Below are 14,072 nucleotides of genomic sequence, written 5' to 3'. Positions count from 1 at the left end.
CAACTGGATAGTAAATCAAGTTATACAAGGAGTCATACCTAATGACTGGTGGAGCAGTGTTATTGTAAATCGCTACAGAGGCAAAGGTGACATCTTAGAGAGAAGCAGTTATAAAGGAATTAAATAATTGGATCAGGTTATGAAGGTTACAAAGAGATATTGCACATTTGATTTGTGAGAGGATAGATCTAGATGAGATACAATTTGATTTGTGCCTGGAAGAAGTATTAGATACCTATTTCTTTATTACACACAAGGGGCTAAACATAGAGGGGACAAACAAGGACAGACAAAGGTATTAAGTCGATTACATCACCCCAGTACGTAACTGGTACTTAATTTATCGACCCCGAAAGGATGAAAGGCAAAGTCGACTGTGGCGGAATTTGAACTCAGAACGTAACGGCAGACGAAATACCGCTAAGCATTTTGCCCGGCGTGCTAACATTTCTGCCAGCTGGCCACCTTTTTGTAGTATTAGATACCATTTTCCTAGTATGGCAATGATGTGCAATGTAAGTGTGCATGAACAACATAGTATGTACTGAAAGTAAGACTGGGCATGAGAGGAATCAAACATATTGTGCAAGAATGAAGACTGTGCTGGCATGAACACACGATGTGTATGGATAAGGATAGCTGTATGAAGGAGTGCTGGTTATGTCTTGACTGGCTTCCGTGCCGGTGGCACGTAAAAAGCACCAATCCGATTGTGGCCATTGCCAGACTCGCCTGGCACCTGTGCCAGTGGCACGTAAAAAGCACCCACTACACTCATGGAGTGGTTGGCGTTAGGAAGGACATCCAGCTGTAGAAACACTGCCAGATCAGACTGGAGCCTGGTGCAGCCTTCTGGCTTCCCAGATCCCGGTCGAACCGTCTAACCCATGCTAGCATGGAGAACGGACGTTAAACAATGATGATGATGAGGAGGAGGAAAATCCAGGAAGATATGAGAGGAAGTGGTGAATGCTGGCCTCTGTCATTTCCTCCGTGAAGCTCAGTGTCCAAAGGACTTGGATATCTGGTAATGCAAGGTCTTCATGAAAACCCACCCATCATGTTGAAACTGACTTTTGGAGGTGTGTGTGTGTGTACACATATATACATATATGCACACACACACATGTGTGAGAGCATATCAGTACCCTCTTCATGTTGCTTCTGCCCTCACCTCTCAAACACACACATACACACCTCGCTTCCCCACTACAGCTCTTTCGCCCTTCCCTACCACTTTTCTCTCTTACTATCCAGAATCACCTCACTTGTTCACCATTATTCATCCATTAATATTTTCCTCCATTCACCTGTTAGAGTGGCTATCCCATCCCCACCATCCCTGAACCACAAAATTATCTCTCATGCACAATGCTGTTTATCTCTTTTTTTCTGCTCTTGTAGCCTATCCAAACATGTTATCTCTCTTCTCCTCCTGTCAATAGTATCATTACTACCCTGTTGCTAATAGTCCTCTTACCTCCCCAACTTGTGTACCCCTTCCCTTTAACCTTTCCAATCTTTACAGATATTGCCTACCTCTCTTTCATTTCCCCTATTATCCCCCTCACATTCTTGCAAACCCACCACACACTATTAATCCTCTCACCTGAGATACCATCAATTCATTCTCACTTTTCCTCCTAAACGTGAGTAGCCATATAATGCCCCTACAAGAACCTGCTTTCCCTCAATTTCTTCCTTAACCCCTTAAAGGCGCAGCATCCTTCCTGTTTGAGTTTGTCGACCTGCAAGCTACATGGTGATCTCAGGAGTGCTGATGTCACAAAAAAAAGCACTGTAAAGTGGTTTGTGAGAGGTAGGGCATCCAACTGCAGAAACCATACCAAAGCAGACACTGCAGTATGATGCAGTCCTTAGACACATAGGACCCTTCTCAAACCATCCAACTGATGCCAACATGGAACATAGACATTAACTGATGATCGTGATGATATATAACTGCCACTTTCCCAAATATATCATGAGCCAGATGGATTTGAATTTGTTGAAGCAGCTGTTCTATGACCAGATGCCTCTCCTGTCACAAACCCTCACTCCTTCCCAAACAAGGTAATATCTCCACACATGTTGTCATGGAAGATTGCAAGTTAGACACAATGCTAATTCGCAACCATAATGCCAGTGTCAAGAAAATTAGAAAAGCATGTACATAAACACACAAATTTATGTGAAAGTTGGGCTTCTTTCAGTTTCCATCTACCATATCCACTTACCCAAAGTGCCATTCAGTGGGACAGAACTCAAAACCATGTGTTTGAGAAGCAAACCTCTTAACCATTGTTATACATTAATCATCCGACTGTGGCCGTTGCCAGCTTCGTCTGGTCCCCGTGCCGGTGGCACATAAAAAGCACCATCTGATCGTGGCCGTTTGCCAGCCTCATCTGGCACCTGTGCAGGTGGCACGTAAAAAGCACCCACTACACTCACAAAGTGGTTGGCGTTAGGAAGGGCATCCATCTGTTGGCGTTAGGAAGGGCATCCATCTGCCAGATCAGACTGGGCCTGGTGCAGCCTTCTGGCTTCCCAGACCCCAGTTGAACCGTCCAACCCATGCCAGCATGGAAAGCGGACGTTAAATGATGATGATGTAACTATTTTAATGCTTGTTTATGAATAACAATAGAAAAATTTTCTGAGGATGTTTATTCAATACTGAGAGTAAACTTCAAGTGTTTTTCAGCCTGGATGATCAGGCAAAAATTTCCTAAGAAAAAGGTCCATGAGCAGATCACAAGTTCTAACTTTTGTATATATGTATAATTTGATATACATTAATAAAGATAAGTTTATCACATTAAATTAACATGTTACATCTTCATTAACACCACCACTCAATTTAGGACGTTTATTTTACTTATGAAATATTCTATATTTTTCAGCAACAGTGTAGTTGGGTCTCAAGGGGGTAGTACAACCCTAGCAATATGTGTTTCGTAGTGAAAACAAAATTTCCATTCAAATGGCAATTAATGGATGATTTCTACTCAACTCTGACCATTTTAAGTTGTAGTGGAACTGCGACCTAAGTTGCAAAATAGGCATACGAATATTGTATAAATTTTATGATTGAAAAATTTACTATATTTTGCACATATGAGTATACCAGCCTGCAGGCACAATAAAATGGGTTCACAGACGCAATTGCGCCTGTGGGCAGAAGTTTCCCCACCCCTGATTTATACAATGGTGTCATTCATTTACAACCAGTATGCAATCTCAAGACAAGGAAACCTGTAAACACACACACACATGCACAAATACACATGCTCAAACGTGTGCACACTCACTAAAACACACTTACATATACTCTTTTACTTGTTTCAGTCATTTGACTGCGGCCATGCTGGAGCACTGCCTTTAGTCAAGCAAATCAACCCCGGGACTTATTCTTTGTAAGCCTAGTACTTATTCTATCGGTCTCTTTTGCCAAACCGCTAACTGACGTGGACATAAACACACCAGCATCGGTTGTCAAGCAATGCTAGGGAGACAAACACAGACACACAATCACATACACACACATACATATATATATATATATACATATATACGGCAGGCTTCCTTCAGTTTCCGTCTACCAAATCCACTCACAAGGCATTGGTCAGCCCGAGGCTATAGCAGAAGACACTTGCCCAAGATGCCACACAGTGGGACTGAACCCGGAACCATGTGAGCCACTCCTGCGCCCATATGATGGGTTTCTTTCAATTTCCATCTATCAAATCCACTTACAAAGATTTTGTCGGCATGGAGCTAAAGTAGAATGATACTGGCCAAGACCTCACATTGTAACCGAACCCGAAACCATGTATCCCGGAAATGAACTTCTTTACCACAGTCATGTCTGCACCTATCATCTTAAAATACCAGTTAATGAAAAACTTTTTATTTATTAAATACTTTCAAATTCTTAATTATTTTCAAAGTTAATTGAAAGTCATAAGTAATTAGAAATATGGTATCTAAAGAGTTAATGATTAATGTCCTATCTAAACAATGTTCTTAATCAATACAAATACTGAAGATATTGAACAATCAATCATATTGTTTAGTTGGAGTCTCTTGTATTATAAATCTCAAATTTATTTAGTTATTGAGCCTACATGATCTCCTACTCTGCTAAAAATAGCTGTTCTCCCTCAAATTATACTCTGTTGCTTTAAAAATAATACAGTAGATAATGAGAACTTAGATGGACTCTCCAAAAACAAAAAGATAGGATGGTCTTGTCTGGAGTGCCTTTTTATCATAGGTCTATTTGATCAGGGCTGATCTGGAACTAGACAAAATTTGGGTTTTTAAATTTTTTTTTTATTTTACTTTTATTTATTTCCCAATTACCCTAAGCAAACTCTTACTCTTCTCTGAGGCTTTTGACAACAAGTGAGGTTTTAGATGACATCACATATGTTGTATAGTTTGGAGTAGAACACTCCATTCACACACCATGTTTACTCATCTGTTAAGAGAGTGACTCTCCTGATGTGAACTACCAGATGACTGCTACTTCAGAAAAATTACTTTTATTTTCATGGGAAACTTAAAGTAATCAAGCTTCAAAGTAAAATCTACAAATTCAAACCCTATCAGATACAGTGAAGTGACTGTGTCTAGAGATGACTGGAAACATCTCCAGATACATATCACTTCACTGGTGAGCCGTGAGTAGTAGATTTAATCCATTGCTCAGTTTAACACCACCACCTAATGCCTTTAGTATGCTCTATTGTAAGTATTGAGATCAGGAATACTATATGAGAATAGCATACATCTTCCCACCATCATGGGACCCCTGGCAAAAAGTTGTGAATGCAACCCTTCTTTTTATGATTGTTGTGTTGTTGTTGTTGTTGTTGTGACCCCCTTCGATCATGAATGACCATGGGCTTGCACCTAGAAAGTTACCCTCCAAGGCACAAGTCTGGGCAAGGTTCTTTATGGAAGACCAGCAGTCGCCCATGCATACCAGTTTCCCCTCTCTACATCACTGATGTTATCCAAGGGAAAGGCAAAGGGACCGATACAGCTTGGCACCTGTGACGTCGCAACTCATTTCTACAGCTGAGTAAACTGGAGCTACGTGAAATAAAGTGTCTTGCTCAAGAACACAACACACAGCACGGTCCGGGATTCGAACTCACAACCTCATGATTGTAAGCTCGATGCTCTATGATTATACTGTAAATAAAAAGAAGGAAACTACCGTGCTGTAGAAGTTTATCATAAAAACTGCTAAATCACAGATTTCTGTTATGACATCTTGCCAAAGTTTAATATAATACCAGAAATTATTCAGAATTTTGTTTTCGGCGAAGTTGATCTCATGACATCTACCTGAAAGTTATCAAACAGATAATGAGTTCAGCTTATGTTTTCGTGTAACAAAGATATTGCATTGAAGGTGTGGGGAACGAGGACGGAGAAAATAACGAGGCTGTTCTGTTTGATAGCAATTCAAAACAGACTTTACCAATGTATAAAAATCGAAAGCTCAGTATCTATAATAGCAGCAGCAGCAGCAGTAGTGTTTGTTGTTGAATTTCTAGATAATGATTTCCATTATTATTCATTCATTAAACTGCAATCAAAATAGTTTGTTTATTGGAAACGAATGCTACAGACAGAATGGGATATGATTCTGAAAGTAGTTTCTTTGCAATAAAACAGATCATAGAAAACATTGGATAAAGTATAAATTCAGAAGACTGTTTGTTAACTTAATACCAATCTAATTAGTGTTCCAAACACATACTGCATAGTTTGTAGCATTGCTGCACAAATAATGGCTAAATATTGCTTTGAGTAACAACACATCAGAAAAAGGGATTTTTTATTTTCTATATTTTTATTTATTTCGCAGCTTTAGGTAGGCCAGTAATTGCTAACCTTTTCTATCTCATAACCTGCTTTCATATAGTCTCTCAACCAGGATACCCCCTTATATATATATGTATATATATATATATATATATATATTGGTAAAAACAGTAAGATAACAAAAGAAAGAAAGAGACCTCAATATTATGTAAATAGAGGAAATTTATCTATAAAATAATATGTTACAATTACTCAATAGTCAAGATAAAACTCTGAGTTTCAGATGCCGAAGTGGAAATCCACAACACCATCTCTTCGGTTATCTGGCCATCTGAAAAAACGCTATGAAAAAATACCGTTATATAAAAGGAAATTACTGTGTTATAATTATATAAAATAAGATTAAAATTTCATAGTAAACACGTAAAACATGGCTAGTCATACGCTTACATGGACACTTTTGCAGTATCCAACAGGCACGAGAACTATATCATGTTCCACTTCTACATTTGCATGGATGCACTTCCCTTCTGCTTTACAATATATATATATATTGTGTGTGTGTGTGTGTACACATTTTTTATTTGGTTTGCAAGATTCTTGATATGAAATGTCTGAAACAAATCTTGATCCTCCTAAGACTCTCTCTCTCTCTCTCTCTCTCTCTATATATATATATATATATATATATATATATATATATATAGTGTGTGTCTCTGTTTCCCAACCTCACCATTTCACAACTGGTGTTGGTTTGGTTATGTCCCCATAAGTAAGCAGTTTGGTAGGAAATATTGATAGAATAAATACTAGACTTTAAAAAAAAGTAAGTACAAGGGGCAATTGATTCAACTAAATCCTTCAAAGTACTGCTCCAGCATGGCCACAGTCCAGCGACATGAACAAGCAAACATTAAAAGATGAACTAGTGCTCTCCAGGTCATTTTCTTTTTTTCTTAAATTACAAAATAAGGCAAGAATTTATATAGTGGCACAAATTCAATTATGTTTTCTACTCATATCACAATAGTGTACACATTCTAATTTCAAAAATAATTTATTTTGAAAATATACTCTTTACTCTCTTTTACTCTTTTACTTGTTTCAGTCATTTGACTGCAGCCATGCTGGAGCACTGCCTTTAGTCGAGCAAATCGACCCCGGGACTTATTCTTTTGTAAGCCCAGTACTTATCCTATCGGTCTCTTTTACCGAACCGCTAAGTGACGGGGACGTAAACACACCAGCATCGGTTGTCAAGCAATGCTAGGGGGACAAACACAGACACACAAACACACACACACACACATATATATATATATATACATATATACGACAGGCTTCTTTCAGTTTCCGTCTACCAAATCCACTCACAAGGCATTGGTCGGCCCGGGGCTATAGTAGAAGACACTTGCCCAAGATTCCACGCAGTGGGACTGAACCCGGAACCATGTGGCTGGTAAGCAAGCTACTTACCACACAGCCACTCCTGCACCTTACATTTATATGTTTAAAATATAAATGTAACTTGTTTGGCCCTTTAGCATTCAGATTACTCTGTCAAATGCAATGCTTATTTATTCATATTGTTTTGAATTAATCCTGCATTATCTCGTAACATCAAGATGTCAATGATGTCATCATCATCATCATCATCGTTTAACGTCCGTTTTCCGCGCTAGCACGGGCTGGACGGTTCGACCGGGGTCTGGGAAGCCAGGGGCTGCTCCAGGCTCCAGTCTGATCTGGCAGTGTTTCTACGGCTGGATGCCCTTCCTAACGCCAACCACTCCTCGAGTGTAGTGGGTGCTTTTTACGTGCCACCTGCACAGGTGCCAGGGGGGGTCCGGCATCGGATTGTGTATTTCTAGAATGACATTACAGGGTAGATGTGAGAGGCTGGATCTACCCAGTTTGAACCTAAAACAGGTAGAATATTTGGGTCCGATATGGCCAGAAGAAAAATCCTTACCCCCTGTAAACACCCCTCTCTCTTTACATTTGAGGGCAGGGTCCTACAGCCTAAGTTAAGACCCTCTAAGCTAGATCACAAATGGTTTATTCATACCATGAAATTAAAATCTAGACTAAAAACAAAAAATTTTAATTGGAAAATGTTCATTCAATAATATTTTCAAAGGGTTATTTTCTTTTCTTATGCTATGGCTGTTCTCACTCATTAGTCCTTTTATCTCATATTTTACCATTTATCTGCTAAATCTTTTATTTTCATTCTATGTGAGCTTTAAACTTCACTTAAAAAGCAAGCAAAAAAATACATCAAAGTTTTTTTTTTATCTATTTATTGCTTACTTTCATTCTAACTTTGTTTGTTGTAACTGTGCACTTTCAACTGCAGCTGTTGTCATGCTGTGATTGATTTCACATCACTGTCACACACAATTGATCATCTGCCTCTGCTTCCCTTACTTGTTCAGTTATAAGGGGGGAAAAAAATCAATTCAGTCCATTCTCTTGAACTCATTCCTGTTATATATTTTTATTATAAATAACCTCAAATAATAACAACTTGAACTTAAATATATACTTTCTTCTTTATTGATTGGATTTTCTGCTTAAATTTGTTTTTAGTTAAAACTCCTAACATATGTATATAAATATTAAATTTAAAGCTTAGCCTCATGGTGAGTTGGCATACATGAAAGTGTTAGATAGACTGCAATTTGGTATTTGGTCTAACATCTGGCACTCTGGGTTCAAATCCTGTTATACTCTTTTACTTGTTTCAGTCATTTGACTGCGGCCATGCTGGAGCACCGCTTTTAGTTGAGGAAATCAATCTCAAGACTTATTCTTTGTAAGCCTAGTACTTATTCTATTGGTCTCTTTTGCCGAACCACTAAGTTACAGGGACATAAACACACCAGCATCGGTTGTCAAGCGATGTTGGCAGGGACAAACACAGACACACAAACACACACACACATATACATATATACGACAGGCTTCTTTCAGTTTCCGTCTACCAAATCCACTCACAAGGCTTTGCTCGGCCCGAGGCTATAGTAGAAGACACTTACCCAAGGTACCACGCAGTGGAACTGAACCCGGAACCATGTGGTTGGTAAGCAAGCTACTTACCACACAGCCACTCCTGCGCCTCTCTTTCATCATGTCTGAGTTGATAAAAGAACTACCAATCCAGAGCAATAGACTGGCAGAACTACAAGAATTTGTTCCAGTATTTGTTCCAGCTCTTTACATTCTGTGTTCAAATGCTTTTATGGCCTATCTGGATGGTAAACATGATTCATTGCATAGTTGTACCACCACCACCACCACTTTGTACCTAGGGTACCTTTAGCTGAGTCCACTCTGTTGCAAGCATTTAGGCCAGGTCCCCATCTTGATAATATCTTCCTTCCTCTCTCTCCCTCTCTCCTACCAGTCTCAAAAGCCCTGTAAAGGCTCACGGGTACTGACTTCCCTCCTGATTAAAAGATAAAAAGTGAGGAAAATGTACCCCTTAAAATGTTAGACTTTCCTTCTTTGCATTGCAAATCAATTTATTCCAGTTTTAAACTGTTTATCCTAATACAAAAACTGATTGTATGTATGTTCCAAGTTATAGGCCGCAGTTGCTAACTGAAATTTTGCATAAGGGAACATCATTTTGAGCAGTTCACATGCTATGTGCCTTTTATTTATACTTTCTGTATTTTTAGAAAAACTAGAAAAATATATTGCATGTCTCCAAGCACAAATTACTGACTAGAAACAAATTCATTATGTAAATTAATACAGAATTTTGAAGCCAAAAATAAGAAGGAAAAAAACTTATCTAGTTTTTCCTGAAAATATAAAAAAAATACATCTCCCTCTATCATCATGCCCCCTCTCTCCCCCTTCCCATTCCCTCCTCCCTTTGTTAACTGTATCATCATTATTATTTTGCTACTCTTCATCTCTGTGCATCATCACCTCCTCACACGTTATCCACCATACATTACATTCACCCCTCGACCCTATCTGATCTCTTCTACAGTTGTCACCTACTCTTCCTTACTTTTCCTACTTAGCATCCCTCAAAACTTGTTCTTCATTTTTTTATATTTACCCCCCTCAACTATTCCCCATCTCTTGTCCATGCTCTCTTGCAACCTCCAACCCCCCACACTTGAGGGCCCCCATACAAACACCTCATCACTACTATTTTTCTCTCTTCCCTGCTCCACCGCAATCATCTCACACCTTCTCTTCCAAAATGTGAGTAAGCATGTAGCCACCCTACACCAAGAAACTTATTCTGTTCTGGCCATTTCTACCATACTTTAATCCCACCTCATCTTTTAGCATGAAGCCACTGCTCTCTTGTAGTCTTGCAAGCTGCATAGCAATCTCACCAATGCTGGTGCCTTGGAAAAAAGTACCCAGTACATTCTGTAAAGCAGATGGGAAGTGCATCCATGCAAATGTAGAAGTGGAACATGATATAGTTCTCGTGCCTGTTGGATACTGCAAAAGTGTCCATGTCCAGTCCATGCCAGCATGGGACAATGGACGTTAACTGGTGATGATGATGATGAGTGTAAAAGCAAAATTATATTTAGATTCTATATTAGTTCATTTTGTTATTTAGTTTTGCGCAATTTTATGAATTCAACTTGAACCAGTTTTTTTTAATTACCACATCACCATTTGAATGTCCACGTTTGCATGGGTCAGATGGAGTTAATTGAGGCACATTTTCTTCAGCTAGACATCCTTCTTTTTTCCAACTCTCACCGTTTCTAAGCAAGGTAATTCCTCATGCAAAATATTGGATATGAATGACACTGCTTTTATGACCGTGACAACTATTTACAACTATTACATGATGTCAAGACAAGAGAGACAGAAAGACACACATGCAATAGGTTTCTTTCAGGTTTCAGCCACCAATGGCTTTTGTTGGCCTGGGGCTTATAGTAGAAAACATTTGCCCAGGGTGCTATGCAGTGAGACTGAACCTGTAAATGTAATCTAGATAGGCGCAGGAGTGGCTGTGTGGTAAGTAGCTTGCTTACCAACCACATGGTTCCGGGTTCAGTCCCACTGCGTGGCACCTTGGGCAAGTGTCTTCTACTATAGCCCCAGGCCGACCAATGCCTTGTGAGTGGATTTGGTAGACGGAAACTGAAAGAAGCCTGTCATATATATATATGTGTGTGTGTGTTTGTGTGTCTGTGTTTGTCTCCCTAGCATTGCTTGACAACCGATGCTGGTGTGTTTACGTCCCCGTCACTTAGCGGTTCGGCAAAAGAGACCGATAGAATAAGTACTGGGCTTACAAAAAGAATAAGTCCCGGGGTCGATTTCCTCGACTAAAGGCGGTGCTCCAGCATGGCCGCAGTCAAATGACTGAAACAAGTAAAAGAGTAAAGAGTAACCATGCAGCCACACCTGCATGGATAAAACAATTTGGAATGAATCATCATTCTGGAAGATGAAAATTGCCAGTATTTTTGATTTTTTCTTTTTTTTTTTTCCGAGTAATTTATGCAAAATATAGGGAATTCATGTGATTGTTAAAGTAGTTATTTTATTTTTAGGATTTATTTTAGACATTAATAAACCCAGGCAAACCAAGCGCTGCTGCTCGTTCTCTCTAATTATTGACGCATATCAATAGTTTCCTCAGATGCCACTGTTTACATTATGTTACCGTGAGGTTGATTGATGCAATTACAGAGCTTGATTTGTCTTGGCAATTATTTAATCCCATGAGTAATAGTAATAAATATCCTGCTCCTCTTTCTCACCACCACCACCACCGCTACCATCATCACCGCTACCATCATCATCATCACCACCACCACCACCACTACCATCATCATCACCACCACCACCACCACCGCTACCATCATAACCACCACCACCACTACCACCACCACCATCATCATCACCACCACCACCGCTACCACCATCATCACCACCACTGCTACCATCATCACCACCACCGCTACCGCTACCATCATCATCACCACCACCACCACCGCTACCATCATCACCACCACCACCACCACCGCTACCATCATCACCACCACCACCACCATCATCACCACCACCACTGCTACCACCACCACCACTGCTACCCTCACCACTACCACCACTGCTACCCTCACCACCACCACCACTGCTACCCTCATCACCACCACCACCGCTACCATCATCACCACCACCACCACCGCTACCATCATCACCACCACCGCTACCATCACCACCACCACCGCTACCATTATTTTCATCATCAGCTTCGTTTTCATTTTGTCTCCATATTCGTACTACCATGGTTTAAATTGATCTGGCATTCTCTCTCTCTCTCTCTCTCTTTCTCTTAACACTGAATCAACATTTTGTCATCTCCTCATCTAATTAGTTTTCCCCAAGTCATACTTGGTGTACATGTACAGGCGTAGCTAAATGGTTAAGAAGTTTACTTCTCAACCATGGAGTCTCAGGATCATTCCCACTGTGTGACACCTTAGGCAACTGAAAGAAGCTTATGCATGTTTCCATTTGAGCTCTGTGGAATTTATTTGCTGAGAGTGGTGTTTCACCCACATGCTTTGCACCTTCAAAGACATGTAAAATAAGAGCTCCCTTAGAGGAAGGGTATCTGGATGTAAAATAATGCCTCGGTATAATCGTCTAATCCACACTGATATGGAAAAAGGGATGTGAAAACAAATGAACAAACCTTCAAACACCTTCGTGACTCTTTCTCACACCCTACCATCTTCTAAAAGTATATTTAATTTATCATTGGATTTGTCAATCAAATCAAAAACTAAACCAACCTATATGTAATTTCAGTATTGTTTTGATGCTTCATAAACTCCGTCAATGCAGCATAACTTTAAAAAAACAAATGGAGTCTTTTTTTTTATATATGTTTTATCACAACATGCTTTCCAAGTTCAACAGATATGGATTGTTGTTTGTTGACAAGATGATATATATATGTATATGTATTTGTGTGTAATATATATATATATCATCATCATCATCGTTTAACGTCCGCTTTCCATGCTAGCATGGGTTGGACGATTTGACTGAGGACTGCCGAACCAGATGGCTGTACCAGGCTCCAATCTTGATCTGGCAGAGTTTCTACAGCTGGATACCCTTCCTAATGCCAACCAATCCAAGAGTGTAGTGGGTGCTTTTACGTGCCATCAGCACGAAGGCCAGTCAGGCGGTACTGGCAATGGCCATGAAAAAATCATGTTTTTTTACGTGTAGCCTGCACCCTGGCACAAGTGCCAGTAAGGCAAAACTGGTAACTGGTAACTGCTCAAATGGTGCTTTCTACATGCCACCAGCACGAACGCCAGTTAGCCGCTCTGGCAACTATCACACTCGGATGGTGCTCTTGGTGCTCCACTAGCAAGGATGCCAGTCATCGAATTTGATTTCGATTTCACTTGCCTCAACAGGTCTGCTCAAGCAGTGTCCAATGAAGGGAAGGTACACATAAGTGGGCTGGTTACACCCATGGCATAGGCCACAAGGTTATGGTCTCACTTGGCTTGCCAGGTCTTCTCAAGCACAGCATATTTCCAAAAGTCTAGGTCACTGGTCATTGACTCGGTGAGGCCTAATGTTCGAAGGTCGTGCTTCGCCACTTCATCCCAGGTCTTCCTGGGTCTACCTCTTCCACAGTTTCCCTCAGCCTCTAGGTTGTGGTACTTTTTCACACAGCTATCCTCATCCATTCTAGCCACATGACCATTGGGCAAATTGAAGTCTCCCATAAGAACACACTTATGTGTTGTTCTAATGTGACTAGAACTTCTATTTTAGTAAGGCAGTCTTCAAACTTGCCTACATAATTTGGAGTATGTGCAGGGCAATATGTAGCACATATAACTACATCAAGTTGTCTTATATGTACAATTAGTGTGTCACATACTGAATTTGAGTGTGACAAAAGGACCTGGGGTGTGAAGTCTTCACAGATGTACATAGCAACTCCACCATGACTCCTTTCTTTCCTGTTGGTCCGTAATACAACATACTGTGGTATGTGTATTTCTGCATTTGCTATATCTGGTTTCAGGTGTGTTTCCATAAGTGCTTGATTGCATGCAACAAGGCCTCTCAAGAAAGAGACTTTTGTCCTATTACTAAGTGTTAACATTTCTCTGATGTTCAGTAAGAGCACCGATGTAATGTGTGTGTTGTTGCCAGTGGTGCCCACCTTGGGTCTATTTGTTGTGGTGGTC

The 14,072-nt window shown here is 40.1% G+C and overlaps 1 protein-coding gene across 4 annotated transcripts in view; it reads left to right on the top strand.

The window, feature by feature from the left end:
- LOC115210742 (tumor necrosis factor alpha-induced protein 8) overlaps positions 1-14,072 on the top strand; it is a 122,275-nt gene that overhangs the window by 79,191 nt on the left and 29,012 nt on the right. The gene's annotated exons all lie outside the window — the stretch shown is intronic.

Source organism: Octopus sinensis, linkage group LG4 (genome assembly GCF_006345805.1).
Source record: "Octopus sinensis linkage group LG4, ASM634580v1, whole genome shotgun sequence".
NCBI classification, from domain to species: Eukaryota; Metazoa; Mollusca; class Cephalopoda; order Octopoda; family Octopodidae; genus Octopus; species Octopus sinensis.
This window is presented reverse-complemented; position numbering and strand designations above follow the sequence as displayed.